Source organism: Carex rostrata, chromosome 2 (assembly GCF_964058835.1).
Source record: "Carex rostrata chromosome 2, lpCarRost1.2, whole genome shotgun sequence".
Lineage (NCBI taxonomy): Eukaryota > Viridiplantae > Streptophyta > Magnoliopsida > Poales > Cyperaceae > Carex > Carex rostrata.
Window position 1 is genome coordinate 17,937,525 of NC_135919.1, and position 17,818 is coordinate 17,955,342.

The 17,818-nt window shown below is 33.9% G+C and overlaps 3 long non-coding RNA genes across 3 annotated transcripts; 1 reads left to right on the plus strand and 2 right to left on the minus strand.

Moving 5' to 3' along the window:
- Positions 1-9,452: 9,452 nt before the first annotated feature.
- Positions 9,453-12,179, minus strand: LOC144550614 (uncharacterized). Its single transcript, XR_013510518.1, has 6 exons — positions 11,802-12,179; positions 11,557-11,684; positions 11,350-11,403; positions 10,552-10,743; positions 10,277-10,388; positions 9,453-9,848 (listed from the first exon to the last, which is right to left on the minus strand). It is a non-coding gene; the product is annotated as an uncharacterized LOC144550614 (long non-coding RNA).
- An 853-nt stretch (positions 12,180-13,032) lies between these two features.
- LOC144550616 (uncharacterized) lies at positions 13,033-15,624 on the plus strand. Its single transcript, XR_013510520.1, has 3 exons — positions 13,033-13,246; positions 13,844-13,883; positions 15,312-15,624. It is a non-coding gene; the product is annotated as an uncharacterized LOC144550616 (long non-coding RNA).
- Positions 14,211-15,866, minus strand: LOC144550615 (uncharacterized). The gene is made up of 2 exons (XR_013510519.1): positions 15,653-15,866; positions 14,211-14,594 (listed from the first exon to the last, which is right to left on the minus strand). It is a non-coding gene; the product is annotated as an uncharacterized LOC144550615 (long non-coding RNA).
- Positions 15,867-17,818: the final 1,952 nt, after the last annotated feature.

Here is a 17,818-nt window from a genome sequence, read left to right on the forward strand (position 1 = left end):
ATTGACTTGTTGAGGGAGACGGAGAGAGGATCGATTGAAATATTCGCTGGGTTTGGTTCACAAGCAAAAAGCATCTTTAATTGAGTATTACGTCGCTTATCACTGGGAAACAGAGTATTAAGTACGTATCAGTTATTACTCTCTATGTTCCAGGTGCAGTCAGCTATTGCAGGGGGAGGACGTTCGCCGTTTGTTTGAAACAGAATGTACCGAGGATTATACGACCCATAAAGAGATACATGACACGTGTCGTACAGCAAAGATTTTTCCGTTATTTTTTCAAAAAATTTAAATTTTGAAATAATCCTAATATAGGAATTTTAAACTGTCAAATTTTCTTTATTAAGCGGGCAAATATGTGGAGCCAAATTACTTGTGCGCATCACCAAAAATGACTATTTCATATGATTTACACAAAATTTCTAGTTGGGTAGTGGGGAAAGTCAAAGTAAAAACTAAAGATGGAAGCTGGTTCAACAGCTAATAAAAGTTAATTTTTTTAAGAAATAACAAACGAATTTTTGAAAAATAAAAGTACATTCTTTTCTTGTGCCCTACTTATATTTTTCTGACACAGCAGCAAAAAAAATTGTGAAATAAAATAGAACGGGGACTAAAAGATGCTACCATTTCGAAAACTGAGAATGGATGACATTTTTCAGTTTCCAAAAAGCACATCTCATCTCAAGTATAAATCTTTTCAACTATACTGCTAATTTTTAAAATTAAATGTGATTTGGTTAGAGATGAAAACGTACTTTGTTTTTCTTAATTTTGAGACGAAGTAGCATCTATGGCAACTTCACATAGACATATGTCACTGTCAGCCATCATTACAAACAAAATAGTTTATTATTCTTGACAGCGGAGCAAGAGGATTCTGTGTGTTAGAGCCGAAATTTTTTAGTTACCATCATAATAATTCAAAATTAATACATTATCACTTAATGCATCAAAATTTAGATTTTACCAACTATGCAAGTTGGACTGGCGCACTAAATTGGCTAGTGCACAAGTAGAATCCTGCGTATAATTTGTAGTAATTTGCACACTAACTTATTTAGTGCAAAATGATGTTCAGATTGTGTATATAATTTATTATAGTAATTTTTAGTTCAAACTTAGTACAATCTTTTATTTGTTAAACATGTGTGTTTTATTTTCTACAATTTCTCCATCTAATATTAAATACTACAAAACAAAACAAAATAGTACATAAAAAATACTTAGTACAAAAATTTAAAACACAAAAAGAACATAACACTTAAAAAAAAGTTGATGCCTAAGAGCATCTACATCCCTGAAACTCTTGGAGTTTCTAAATAATTGTTAACTAATTTTTAGAAATTTTGTCCCTAAAAGTTTCTAAACCTCCACATCCCTGAAACTAAAATTAGAGTTTTTTAATTGCCACATCAGCAAATAAATTACAGGAGAAAAGAATTTCAGCTAATTATTTGGCTACATCAGAGTTTATAAACGATTTCTTATTAAGAAACTTTGGAGCAAAATTACTAAATAAGAAATCTATCTGCATATCTGAAACTGGTTTATAAATTGTCACATCAGATTAGAAACTCCAAGAGTTTCAGATACTCTAAATTGAACTTTGCGTACCAAATTGGGCCGACACATCCGTCAAATCTGATGTGCCAGCTGGGCTTGCGCGGTGCGGTGGTGGTGTTTTTTTTAATTTTGAAGTAAATAGTGGTAATGTATTCATTCTAATAATTGGTAACTAAAAAAATCTCGGGTGCTAGAGGCAGTGTTATTAAAACCGGACCGGACCGGTCGGTTGGACCGAAAAAAACCGGAACCGGTCACCTATCCGGTTTGGTTCGATTGAAATATCACTTCTGAAGTTGAACCGAAAAAACCGGATTAATTAACCGGTTTTTATTCAAAAACCGTGAACCAATCATAGAAAAAAAAACCCGGTTTTAAGCATGTTTCACTTTTTCACGCATAACGAGGAGAGAGAGAGAGCAAAAGACCCTCTAGTTTAACAGGGGTGTGATCTTTTGTCACCAGTACTAGTAGTCTAGTACTACTTTTTATCTCATATATTTTTTATAAAAGACCCCTTGTATTTTAAATATTATAAATAAGTCAATGAAGCATACACTACAATTATTTATATACATATCTTAAAACAATAATAATTATTATTTTATTAATTATATTTTTATGAAATTTGGTACTGAAAAGTTATACATTCATATATCTTTATAACTTAGTAAACTTATCATACACATTTAAAATAGTGGGATGTTATATTTTTCCAAAAAAAAAAACCTGTCATTTGTTGATAAAAAAAAGTAATTTTATTATATTTTGGGGGATAAAATTTTAATTAATCTATAAATTTATAATTATTATTAAATATGTATGTCTTCACTGTATAAAAAAATATTTATTTGTACAATATATATCATAAATATATAAGTAATTAAAAAGTCAGCAATTGAACCGGTTGAACCACCGGTTGAACCGAAGCTTTAGCGGTTTGATGCCCGGTTCGGTTCTGATAACATTGGCTAGAGATGGTGTTATTTATCATTACGCCATTTATTTATTTATTTATTTTGTATAGATTTGCGAACCTACACGGACATATCGTTACTCTTCTTTATTCTTCCACTTGTCCTTTACCCTTTATTCGAATGATGTACTCTTAATAAATTGATAAATTGTCCGTAATTCAACTTCAATAATTTTGACAATTTGCTCTGCTTGTCAGTTCGGATCTGAAAGGAGAATTTGTGAAAATAATAAAGGTTTTGTCCGTTACAATTCGTCGATCAAATTAGAAACGCTGGATCTTAAAAAGATCGTCCTTAAGAATTTGAATTTCAGTTAAAGAAATTGACAGATCTATTTTGATTTCAGTGCATCACGATCAATAAAACCGGTGCGCTGCGCTGCTTTGCTTGAAGTCAAAATAGATTTGTCAATCTTTTTAACTGAAATATTTAAACACGATCTTTTAAAGCCGAAATTTTTATTAATATCCAAAAAAATTAAAAAAATAAAATTCTACCAACTTTTCAGCGGAATTTTGAAAAATACCCAAACCGGTGAGAAATAGGATGAGGAAGTGTTTCCTATTTGGTTTAAAATTAATTCTCGCTAATTTAACATGGTAGATGTATAATTAGAAGAATAATTTTGTTATAAAACTTTATGAGCGAATAACGGCCTTCCAATTAAATCAATAGTGACCGTCCAAATTCCCCCATCCCTCTCTTTTGACTTTTGACTTTTGAGTGATCTTGACATATGCTGTCAGGATACCTTAACCTCTCTCTCTCAATTAATGTATTGAAAATGACCGGTCAGTTTAGAATCGGACCGGACCGGACCATCCGCGGATTTGAATTGTCTAATTCAAACCGTACAAACTCGTAGACCGAGAAGACCCATGGACTGAGGATTTTGAATCAGACCGAACTGACCCATTTGCATAACACTACTCTCTCAATACGCGTATAAATTTATTTTTTTAGTACTTTTGTACTTTTGTTTATGTTTTTATATATAAATATTTATTGATTACCCAAGGGCCAAGGAACATCCATTTTTTTTTTTTTGTATAAACATCGATTAGTTTCTGATTCTTGTCTTTTTCTTAAATTTTAATGGTTTTTTTGTGAAAACTATGAAGGAAAAAAAAAATTCATGTCATGCTGCTCACGCACACGCATCCACTTGTAAGTTGCGATATCCTAATCCTAGCCACGATTAATTAGACAATTTTGCTTTGAAAATCCCCCGTACAAGAGAAGAGATGCTGCAATCATCAAACCAACCACAGTTTGTTTGTAAACAACCTAACATGGCAACGTGTAGATGCAGATCTATTTTTTATAAAAAGAAATGAACGAGCTGACAATAACATGCTTCGGTCAATGATTTAATTGGATTGTCTTTTAGAAATGAAAAGTTTAATTCTTCGGAAATAGAAATAATTGTTTTTTTTATCAAAAAAATAAGATGGAATCCGCTAGGTGTAGATTTCGGAGACCACCAATAATAAAATACAATTTCAGTTTGTTTACCTTAAACTCCATCATAATCATAATCATAATACGATTTAATTTTCAATTCAATATTTCTTTCTTTTTTTAAGAAATATATTCTAACTAATTAATGAAGACTTTCTTCTAATAATTTCCACCCACGTTTGAGTGTATTTTATCCTACTTTATCATGCGTACTAATCAAATAATTAACATTTAAACAACGCTGTCGTGATCCAAAAGGAAAACAATTAGACGTGAAAACAGCAATACCACTGTACCCATTACACGAGGTATTTGATACCTTTGAAAATTAAATTTATTTGACAACAGATATTTATATCATTTGAATTCCTATTTTTCCGAACCACTTTGATAGATGACATATTAATATTAAATTGTATTGAATTTGATTTGCAATTTATTTGAAGTATAGAGAAAATAAGTTTGTTAATAGTAAAATTTAGTTGTTATACATAAATTGTATCGAATTTAATTTTTTTCTTAACTATATATTTAGTTGTTATGCATGGTTGTTGAATAAGTTTGTTAATAATAAAATTTACCCCTTCAATAAAAGAGAACTCTAATATGCAAAACCCTTTTAAAAATATCACAAAATACACAGGCTTGTATAGTAGAATAACAGAATAACACGCGAACGATAACCAAAAGCGAAGTAGAGGATGTACTAGAATATACTAATAAACTATTCTAGCAAACATGTGGAAAACAACATTGTTAGTAATGCAATCACACCCCTTTTTTTTCTTTTTTTTTAATCATAGTAGTGTTGGATCTTAATCCAAGGTTGAGCATATACATAATATAATTATGAATTGTTTACTATCATATAAGGTTATCACAATTAAGTGATCTAATATGTAATTAAGATATTAGACAATTTATGTATTAAATAGGATGTGTTCTATAAATATGTAAAACAATTTAGGCAAAGATCAAATCATTGATGGACTGATTTTGAGATTTACAATTAAGAAAACTGCTATTTTGACCCTGAGTGCGGACACACTGAGTCCATTGCCAACGCACTCAGTACTTAGCCAATTTTTTGGAAACTTTAGGACAACACAGAAAAAAGTCCGAACCTAGTGCAGACGCACTGGATCCCAGTGCGGACGCACTCAGGACTTAGGTGATTTTTCTGAAGTTCAGTGCAGAAAAGTCTGAGCCTAATGCGAACACACTCAGGACTTAGGCAAAATTTGGGGCTAAAAGAAAAGCAGTTATTTGGACGCGTCTTAACCCAGTGCGGACCAGTGCACCCGCACTCGCGCTGCCAGATGCGTAAAACTATATAAGGATAGGTCCCCAAGACATAACCAACTCAACTTAGAATTCTGAAGAGAGGTTATTTTATACATAATTTTGAGTGTCTTCTTCTTTCTTCCACCATCAAAGAATTGAGATGATAAATCTATTAGAAATTTGGAGATGATTTCTCAAGGGCGAATCTTGTTGCTTTGGAAGACTTAATCCACGATTCAACCAAAAGGGCGAGAAGGAAAACTTGGCATCTAGAGTCTTGTCTCGCGCTCACGGAGACAGTTGTTGCTCCTCCAAAGGCTTTGGTTATTCCATGACAAACGACATTGAATCAGGTATTGTATTATGCACTTAAGATTATGTTTTGAGTCTCTTTGGCATATGACGGTTCTTAGGTTAAGGTGGGGATTGTTTCTTCTTCCCTGAGATGTAAGTGTTTGACCCCTAAATGAGATGTAAGTGTTTGATCTCTAGATAAAACATAATTGTTTGACCTTTATAATTTCCAACAAGTAAGACTTTGGTCAATAGGGAAATTCTACTTTTTATTTTTGAGTAAAGATGTTGTCCCCCTTGAATCTGTCCCTTATCTGTCCCCCTAATAACCTTCTTTTTTTGTTCCCCCACGTGGTCAAAATCCACCCTCTTCAATCTTCTCTTAGAAAGAAAAAAAATATTCAACACAACTCAAAACCCACTCTGTTCTTCTCCTCTACTGCTCGCCACCAGCTACCCACGCTGATGGTTGTGATGGCGGTTGAGATCCGACGAGGGGAGCGTGGTGCACCGTCAAGATCCGGCGAGGAGAGTGTGGTGCACCGTCGAGATTCGACGAGAAGAGCATGGTGCACCGTCGAGATTCGACGAGAAGAGCATGGTGCACCGTCGAGATCCGGCGAGGAGAGAGTGGTGCACCGTCGAGATTCGGCGGGGAGAGCGTGGTGCACCATTTGAGGGGGTCCATGCTAGCCCAGCGAAGGTTGTCACAGTGGAACATATGAATATTTTATTAGTTAGATATGAATATTTTATTTGTTAGATATGCATACTTCATGTTAGATATAAATATTTCTTGGAAGAGGTGGGGTGAGAGAGATGAATCTGACTTTTGAATGTTGAATTGTATAAATTATTTCGAACATGTATGAATACTTCATTTGTTAGATATGAATACTTCGTTTGTTAGATATGCATTCATGTCATTAGATATGAATATTTCTTAGAAGAGGTGTTCAAGAAGAAGAGCCTGATTTTGAATTGTATAAATTATTTCAAACATGTATGAATACTTCATTAGTTAGATATGAATACTTCATTTGTTAAATATGCATTCATGTTGTTAGATATGAATATTTCTTAGACGAGGTGTTCAAGAAGAAGGGTCTAACTTTGAATTGTATAAATTATTTCAAACATGTATGAATACTTCGTAATCGTCAGTATGAATACTTCATTTGTTTAGATATGAATACTTCATTTGTTTAGATATGAATACTTCTTTAGTTAGATATAAATAATATATAGATTCACTGTAGTGGTCCCCAATCTTGGCAAATGTCGCTTTCAGACGGTTGCGGTCCCCAATCCAGGCTGTCACAAGACGTCAACGGTCCCCCTGGTTGTTACTGGTCCCCTCCAGCTTGTGTTTACATATGACAAATGGTTCTGATAATAAGTATGAATATTATACATTCGTAGGTATGAATACTATACGTTTTGACTATTAACTCAGAGTATAAATACCCCCATATCAGATGTTGGAGTCAGTTAGTGGTCCCCTGTCAAAAGTTGTTTGTCTTTTAGTGCGAGAGACGTTTAGGGGATTGATATGGAGGTACTGTTAGTCCATCCCTTTATTTTTTTATATCTCTTTTAAGGAAAATGGATGGCATGACATATACACGTTCAGAAAAGCAATAATTATTTAGAAAACAATAGCGATAATTATATTTATGTTATTTGGTTATCGTCATTACTATTTAAATAATAATAATTATTAATGTTACTGTAATTAATATTATCTTATCATTATTGTCACTATGGTTGTTTTTATTAATAAATATTATTGTACAAATCACAATTTTATTATTTCGATTAATATATCAAACAATTATTCTTATCCCAACAAAATAGTATTATTCTAATGTTATTTCTTAATTTTTCAAATAAGTCCTACTTGAAAAAATTACCATTCATCATGTGTGACAATGCGATAAATATGATCTTTTATCTAACTCGTAAAAGATTGTTATTTTTCAAATTTATGAATATTAAAATGTCTAAACGCCAACCAAACTTTGTAATTATATTCCTGAACCAAAGAATTTGTTAGCTGTCACCATTTCAAGGATTGGCTGTAATTAGTTTGTGCTTTTATCATTTTATAAACTATTGAAATTTTGACGTACATGCACACGTGATCACAATTTGAGTTTGTTAATTGTAATTAATGTTGAGTTAGAAACACGACGCGCAATTTATAAGAAAAGGATCTGTCATGAATCGTGATATGTTGCCAAAAAGTTGGTATGAGATCCATTTAGGATAACAAAAATATTTAAAAAGCAACGAGTAGTTGGCAATCGTGTAATGTGATGCACATTTTTATAATCCTTTCGACATATCAATATCAAGTATCAACGTAAATTAGGGGATTTTATAATAATTTTCTTGCACAGAATTTACCACAAAAAAAAAATTAGATTTAGATTTGGGGATTTTTTTTTTCTTTTTGGACCATTCAAAAAAATTATACTGTACATCTTTAAACAAAGGAAGCTGATAATTGTACTTCAAACAAAGTACCAGTCTGCGTCCCCCAACCTTCTAGAATGTCGGCGACAACGCAATAACATTATCAATTTTTTTTTATTGTATAAAATTTCACTGTATGAAGAGAAAAACGCTTTGTTAAAAAAAATTAACAAAAGCATAGCCAAATGCAGCGAAATAATCGTATAATTTAAACATATAAAGGAAAACGTTTAATCAACTGTATTCAAGTGTTTAACTTTTATTGTAAATGAGTTAAATTTTCATTTTTTAAAACAAAAACGAATCTCCGAATTCGTCCCCGAGCAAAAATTTACAGCTCTAAATTTGAACCAATCCCCAAGCGCGTCCCCGAGCACGAAATTTACAACTCTAAATTTGTACTAATACCCGAGGGCGTCTCCCATCACATTTTTTTTTCATTTGTGCAGAATGTGCCAAGAACAGTACATGTGAACAAGTAAAGCATGTAAACCAATATGTACTACTAAGCAAATAACATAAACAAAGCATTGAAAATTCTCTGATTAATATCAATACCTGTGAATTGTTTCAGGTTCTAAGACATGCCTAACACCAAGACCAATACTTGTGAACAAGTATCAATAAGAAGTCTGCAATTTTGTACAGAAGTTTGCATCAAGAAGAATGTTATCAGGTTTTGACAATTCCATCTCATATATATATATATATATAGAGAGAGAGAGAGAGAGAGAGAGAGATAGGCTAATGTGCTTCCATAAACACTTGGCCCGAAGTGCTGCCACCCCATTTTTTATTTTTCAAAATCCTAACAGTCGATCCGAACCGTTCATCTTGTTGTCCATATTAATATCTGCTTGGAGACCAAATTTTACATTTTTTGGAATTTGTTTGCTATTTATTAAGCCACTTTGAAAATCGCTAATCCAACGGTGAACCCCTGATTTTACTGTTTGGCAAGCCACCGTTGGATCAGCGATTTTCAAAGTGGCTTAATAAATAGCAAAAAAATTCCAAAAAATGTAAAATTTGGTCTCCAAGCAGATATTAATATGGAGAACAAGATGAATGGTTCGGATCGACTTTTTGAATTTTGAAAAATCGAAAATGGGGTGGCAGCACTTCGGACCAAGTGCTTATGGAAGCACATTAGCCTATCTCTATATATATATACTAGTATCGTGCCCGTGCGTTGCAACGGGATAGATTATAAGACAAAAATATTATCATACAAAATGACATATTTTTTGTAAAAAATAGACTAATAAAAAGAATAATTATTCAACAATGAAAAAAAAACAACAACATAGATATATGAAGAAGAGAATAAGAAAATGAAGAAAAAAATCACCAAAAATCAGATAACTTGTTATCAAATATCCTTCTCTACTAATTATAATAAGGATCATAAAAATGGAGAAAGAAAAGAGAGATATCTCTGTATGCATTTATAAGTAATCTATGGGCTCAAAATAGAAATAGAAAATTATACTTCAAATGTTTCTATTAACATCAGACTGTTTTATAATGCCAAAATGAATTGTCATATAAATGTATTGCGGCTCACCAAACAAAACCTCCATGTGGCAACATGCTGGTATCTTACATGCATGTACTATTAAATTTGAAAGGAACGGGTTAGGATGCATGCATGCACGCCAGCTTACTGTCTATTGGCAATCACAGTCCAGTTTACACATCTTGAAGTAATTTTAATGCCCACCACCCTCTCTTGTTATCTAAGCCAGCCAAGTGCACAATGCAGTCTCCATCCGAACATGCTGGTTACTTCATATTTTAAAAAAAAAATTGTCAGGTTAGTTTCAAATCTCAACCAAAGTAACAAGATTTGCTGACTTTTTGCAAATAAAAATAATTAATCAGGCAGTCTGCAGCTGGTTCAATTGGAAAAAAAATTGTGACCAAGGATCTTGATGAAAATCAATCAAACAATAAAAGGAGAGAAGGCATAAAATACTTCTTCTTTGGGATAATTTTTACTATTTTCACATAATCTCCGTATGGATATGTACTTGGAGACCAAATTTTATAGATTTTTAGAATATTTTTTAGATAGGTAGAAATCACCCGATGCTCCTTTCCCATTGCTGGTACAAATTAAGGACATGTTGGTACAAACAAGATGAATGGTTAGGTGCACCTGTGTAGAAGCTTAAATTTTTTATTATGACCAAGCTTCTATTTTTTTATTATACCAGTAATATGTATGTTTGCTGTCATACTGAAACCTGTACTTTTCCTCAGTGTTGCTTGAAGAACCGCACTCATGTCATCTCCTGCCAAGAAATTTATTCCAAACTCCATAACCTGACATCAAAATAAGACATCAAAGCAAACACTTTTGGCATTACTATATTTGATTTCACTGCAGGGTTACTTCTGGCATTTTCTTTTGTTGAAAATTTATTTATTCAAAGTATTAAAAAAAAAGAAAAGCAAATACGGTTATGTCCAATGTAGAAATGTTTACCAGGTGGTCACCATCTGATGAATCACCAAGGACCCCCATGTCAGTGAGCATAGGTGGGCATAGATCCCTTGTAAAGTTTCTTAACAGTTACTTTGCTTTGCATTCATGACAAACCTTGTTAGCTGCAACACGGGCATGCGCTGAACTGCTTTTAGCCGTGCCTTTTCTCACAGACTTCTTTCTGTAGTGTACCTTTTAGTTCATCAATCAAGTTAACAGTTAACACCACCAAGCATATCGATCAGCTGCTTACTACAAAGCCTGACTAAGCTGTAACAGGAACCAAATTCCTTGTAGAGTTGTGTACAGAACCTAAATTCCAGCAAGGAGGGTTTGATTTGTAGCAAAATTATTAGACATAATACGGACACCCAAAACATAATCCGGATAAAAGCCCTATAAGTTAATTGAAACAAATTGTGAATAATTAATCAAACCCTTGCAGCACATGCACAAATTTTATTTAACTTCGGGTTGGACAAACATATAATCTTATAAGTGTGTATGGATTGAATTTAGAGAAGCCTGGTTATCCCTTAGTTAATTTGGATCAAAATTTAAAGCTAAAGTTATGAAATCATTTCTATTTTCAGCCTATGGATAATATATAGTATAAGTGCCCAGATTGACAATAGAGATTTTACCAATAGAGATTGGCAATAGAGATTTGAACGTTAGCAGTATAAGTGCCCAGATTGACAGTAGAGATTTTACCAATTTCTACATCTTATTTTGAAACAATAAGAATAGATAATTTGGCACAGTCAAACTTGAAAATTGGGTGCTGAAATCCACAACCTGAGCGATGATGAAACCATCCTTCACCAGTTTACAAATTACGAATGTTCTGGCCTGAAATCAAGCAAAGATTAAAAAATTAACAAGAGTCAGATCACTGCCATAAATATTTTAGAAAAAGAGAGGGATTTTTTAGAAAATAAATATTTTAGAAAAAAGGAAACTTGTAATGACAATTGTGAAATATGCATGAAATATTGAATTTACCTTTCCATGTGTTGAACGGGACGTAAATGTTATGGAAATGACCGACACGGCATTCAGTGCCGAAATCCTTAGTGTTGCTTGCACAATTCCTCGGTTACCAGTTTCTCCAATCCATATGCATCTTGAGGCTACATTGCAACAAACAGAAAGCCATATATACTGAGTTAAAAGGTAATAAGTTGGTGCTAAGAGTTTTTAATAAAAAAGAAAAGAAAAGAAAACCTAGACATGGAAATAATAGACACCTCAGCGGGCCAGGCATCTGATTCCTTCAAGCTGACATTAGTTTCCAATTGCTTGAACTCCAGGTAGATGCACGCACTTGAGGCATAGAAAAATCTACAAGAGATGCAATTAAAGATTTAATCTAAAAAATCTCTTGTTACTAAAATGCAATTAAAGAATCAACCAGAAAAGGCTATCTTTCTAAAATGCCCAAAATACCTTCCTTTCTAACACGTACATGACTCAGGAAAAGACATTGTTGTCAATTTCTAACAAAAATTAAGAAGTTCTAATGTAAACCAATTTCTTGATATCATTAATATCACCTCGAGCTTGTCAGTGCCACTCATAATATTACTATACATATCACGTACATACTACCATAATGAGAGCCTGCTCCAATTCATCGTGATCTTCAAACCATTTCTAAGCAAATCACTTGCCTAGGGTTTGCTTGAGGAATAGAGGCGGGACGACCTGTAAGACTGGCCCGTCAGTAGCGGATTTGAACTCGCTCGACCGAGTGCGACAAGGAGAGGAAGGGGCAGGTTGTTGGCACAGGGGCTTCTTCCGACAGTTGTGCTATGACAGATCGATTGCGGATCGGTGGATTCCTTGGCGACAAGGATGGGCATCTTATTTCCTTAGGACGAAGGATTTGCGGCGGCGGAAGAAGGAAGGTAGGAGAGAGGAGATCTCTCTCTCTCTCTCGAGAGAGAAGAGGGGTTTAGTTTTTCTTTGGAAGAAGAAGGGATCGATCGGGAAGGGTTCAGTTTTTCTCCAGGGAAAAATTAATTTCATCTGCACGATCTTTGATTCAAATTCAACTGTGTAGAGCAAAAATAAGTGTGGTAATACGTATGGCTATCCATGTAGCGGGTTCAATTAGAACTAAATGTAGACTTCTACATATATAAATGATGTATTCAATTAAAGTTGGCAAATTATTTAACTGGAGGGTTCAAATCTGATGCGATTTTATATAAATCAATCTCGACCGTTGGAGTTTCAGGACAGCCTATTCAATTTAAGATGCATAATATAAAGGAGATATATATGAGTATGACTAATTTGCTGCTGGCAGCATTTCAGCAAACTGCTGCTACATCTAGGAGCCGTCGGATTTGCTTCCAGATTTGTGCATGATGGGGCGATGATTTGAATTGACGGAACAAAAAACAGGCTCCGTTTTGATTTTCCGTTTTCCACCGGCACTTCTCCGTCTCTCGTTTTACTTTTGAAATCCCAACCTTCTCTCTCGTTTGAAGAGAATGAAACCCTCTCTCACCATGTCCGACTCTCTCTCTCCGCTCAATCTCATCTAATAGATTGGAGAAATATCTCTCTCTCTCTCTCCCGTTCGAACTGGCAGCGCGCCTATCTCCTTCTCAGCCTCAGCCTCAGCGCCATCACCGCTACGACTCGCCTCCCCATAGTCGTCCTCCTGTCTGACCGCCTCTCCCTGGTTAGCATTTCTCCCTCTGTCTGTCCCTCTCTCTCTCATTAGATACCCTTGGCTGCTCAGACAGTCTCTGATTTATGTTTAGTTAGGTTAGTTGTCTAATTAATTATGTTATTTTCATTGACCAAAGATGCTAAATGAATAAATGATTTTAATGAATAGTATTAATATTTTATGCAAGTCATGTTATGGAAATGCCTTTGTAGACTTTGCTGATATAAATAATTTAAATGATTAGTATTAATCAATTAGGTTATCTCAGACCTTCGCTGATTTAAATGATTAGAGCACCTCCATTGGTGAAAGGCTTTGCAATTGCAAACAGTGTCATAAGATAATTGCAATTTCAATTCATTTTAATTTCAAACACTCTACATTCATGAAATTAGATAATTTCATTATGATCCCTAGGGAGTAAACATCTGACTGGGGAGTCAATTCTGCAACCAATTAAGTATTTTGTTGTCAATTGCTTAAGCTTTATTTGATAGCGGTACAAAAATATCTTGCAGCATAAATACAAAATCTGATTTTAGAATTATAACTTGGTCAACAAATTAGAATCTGATCACAGTTTCATACATCTCATTTGTTCTGCAGTGATATGAGTCGGAATGGATAGCCCTTGCAGCAAAACAAGGTCTTATGTTAAAAACCTCAGAATTTAATTGAACTTTCAGATCAGCCCTTCTGGCATGAAAAAACTCCCATAATTGAAGATGAAATTGAAAACTGTAATTAGGTGAATTAAAAGCTAAATATAAACATTGAGCTCAAACTAGAGATAAGAAGAACAGAAGTAGAGAAGTGACTGACAGTGCTATACATCCCGAATTTCTGTTGGATCAAGTAACTGGTAATTTATGTCAACACCTTCACACCTCGATTAATTTTAGAGCTTTCGGTGAAAGCACAGGTTTTGATTTCATTTTAGAGCACCTAATTACATTACTCATCAAAATAAGAATTTGGACAAAATAAGAACATCACATTACTCATCAAAATCTAATTTCAAATATCCATAATGCATAAGCAGCAAGTTCACCAATGTTACATTACAAAATATTCCCAAAAATACCCTTTCTTTAACTCTACCCCAAATTACCCTTTCTATAACTACCAAGAGTACAATTTCTATGACTATACCAAAAATACCCTTACAACTATACCACATGCATTATTAATCCAATGTCAAGTTGGACCGTGCTCTTGCCCTCTACACTGCACTTCATCTAGCATCAAATTGTTATCTCCAGGTTGGACGTGCTACAGATTTCTTCTAATACCAAGTCATCCATTAGATTTTTCTCCAAATCATCAATTTCATCTTAACATGATATCATCCATTTGTCTAAAAAAAAAACATAAACAATTCTTTAATTACTGCAAATAGAGCATCTGAAATTGCTATTGCATAAACAAAAACATGGCACTGGTACCGTCTCTCCTCCGCTGTCTGTCTCCTCTCTCCAGTCAATTCAACAATTCAAGATTGTGATTTGCAATTGTGTCAAAGGAGTCCGTCAAGGGAATCTAATAGAAGTAAACCATATATGAATATATTCTGGCACAATATTAAGCCGAATTTGAAATTAGACTTCTTATTTTTCTCATACAACGGATGTATCTTTGATTAACATCCTTGGTTATTTTTCAAATTAGTAGAATTGTGGGCTGCAAGGAATTGAATTAATCTTACTTGGATAATTTCTTCCTGGTACAAAGCTACAAATTCTTACTGGTACAAAGCTGTTGGAAATTGATAAACCTATTAATATTTCAAGCAATTCTAGGCTGATTCAAATTTCATGATGATTCAACACACTATTTCGTCATATTAACTGAAAATCTAAAAATAATTATCCATATACAACGTACAGATATGACCTAAAATAAGTTTATGAACTTTTGCACCTGTAATGCAATTCAATTCTCAATCCAGATTCACAAATGAAGTATGTAGACCATGATATGAATCTTGAATGGACAAACCTAGAGAGAACTGGGAAGCATGTACTTTTAGATATTGTTATGCTTAATTAATGTGACTACACATTTTTCTATATAGGCTGGCAGAGAAACAATCCTTGAGGCCTTGAAGAAAAGTGGAAATTGTTCAGGGTTATGCTGGTAGAACCTTGATTGCTTGTACTTTCAATGTATAGGTTGTTAAATGATTCGTAATTTTCTGATCATGTATAAGTTGGTAACCGATGCACTTGAATTAATAATATAATTAAAATAATAAAAAACAGTATATATAATTGCCCTATCGTATCCTAGATTTTTGTAAATAGCCGTATCGCCGTATCCGTATCGTATCCGATACCCGTATCCATGAAACATAGGGCTCAACTAATCGGAAGCATGAAGACAAAGAGACAGGGAGAGAGAGAGAGAGAGATTTACATTGTTCTCTTCGATTCCTTGCAACGCGGAGGGGAGAGATAAACTGGAGTCGGAGGAGAGACAGCACAGGGAGCGGAGCTAAGGGGAAGAGAAGAGAACGAGAGAGAGGCGGAGCTGAGCGAACTCGAACTGGGCGGAGTCATGGGAGCGACCTTGGCCTAGAGCCAACTTGGCGGACCGAGAAGAGAACCAGAGAGAGGCTGGAGGAGAAGGGAACGAGGCAGAGACGCTGAGAAAAAAGGAAAATCAAAACCCTACGTAACGGAGCCTGTTTTCGTTCCGTCAATTTAAATCAGCGCCTCATCATGCACAAATCGGAAAGCAAATCCAATGGCTCTTAGATGTGGCAGCAGTTTGCTGAAATGCTGCCAGCAGCAAATTAGCCATACTCATATATATATATATATATATATATAGAGTTAGGCTAGATGCTATGGATAGCATAGTGGCCTCCCGTGCTACGGCTCAATATTCAAGTTTTCAAAATCTAAACGGTCGATCCGAACCGTTCATCTTGTTCTCCATATTAATATGTGTTTGGAGACCAAATTTTACATTTTTTGAAAATTTTTTTACTATTTTTTTAGATAGGTAGAAAATCAAATATCTTAATGGTGCAGAATTTTTTAGATCAAGTGATTTTCTACCTAGCTAAAAAAATAGTAAAATTTTTTCAAAAAATGTAAAATTTGGTCTCCAAACACATATTAATATGGAGAGCAAGATGAACGGTTCGGATCGACCGTTTGGATTTTGAAAACTTGAATATTGAGCCATAGCACGGGAGGCCACTATGCTATCCATAGCACCCAGCCTAACTCTCTCTCTCTCTCTCTCTCTCTCTCTCTATATATATATAGAGAGAGGTTGGCTAAGCTTAAATCGTTTGTTCCTGAACTCAGGAACAAACGACTCGGTTCTCCGATTTCTGAAGTTCAAACGGCCGATCCAAATCGTTAGATGTTTAATCTATATTAAAATGTGCTTGGAGACAAAATTTTATATTTTTTGGAATTTTTTTACTATTTATTAAGATAGTTTGAAAGTCGTAGTTTTTTTATGGTGCAGAATTTTAATAAAAACAACGATTTTCAAACCATCTTAATAAATAATAAAAAAATTCCAAAAAATATAAAATTTTGTCTCCAAACACATTTTTGTTGGGTTTTGACTGTTCAAACCCATTGATTAATTATGTTGGGGTTTTGACTGTTCAAACCCATTTATATGCTTAAGGTGCGGAAAGAGTAAAACAAAACTTTTACATCTACCTTAAGCTACGGATTAAACGAATCAAGAAGATCCGTTTAATCCTATTTACAGATCTACTCCATAATTGATTTTCTAAAACATTAAATCTATTTATCAATTAAATAGATTAATATAACATGTTTATACCTTGTTTCCAAATCACAGTTGGAATGCAGACCGAGCGAGTAGAGCCTCACCAGGGAAGGAATCGACTCGGAGTATCACACGTGTGATACCTCTATTAGTTATCCACCAGGACTAACCAGAGAGCGGTTTATTTCTTTTGCCAAAAATACTATAAACCGCGGTATTCTGCAAAAACACTATTCACCGAAAAATTTGTTTCAATCAGATTTGCTAATTAAACCAAATCTGAAATACCGCGAAAATTCGGTAAAACACTTCACCAATCGAAAAACCGCAAATAGAGAAAGAGAGAAATCCAATTAACGAAGTAATCAGATTAACACGTGAATTAGTGAGTTTTCTCTTTCACCTATGCCCCTCTATTTATAGGCATTTGAGGAGGTTCGCAAAAGACCGAAATACCCCCGAAGTTGCCAAAATTACCAAAATGCCATTTTGGCATTCAAATTTGATTTTGCAACTTCATATTGGTTAGATTAGTTTAATGGATTCTAAACCCATTAACCCAAACCCATTATGAATAGTAAATATCCAAATCAAATATGTATAATTGTTATGTACAATTATATTCGTCTACGGTTTTCGTTTGGTAATTTTTATACAACATGTCAAACACGTTTATAAACTAACCAGTGTTTCTGTTTGTCATTCTAAATGACGTACAATTAATTATACCAATTATAACTAATTATAACCATTAGTTTTTGCTTTGTCATTTTTAACATGACAAATATAATTTAATTATAACACGTATAATTAATTATAACC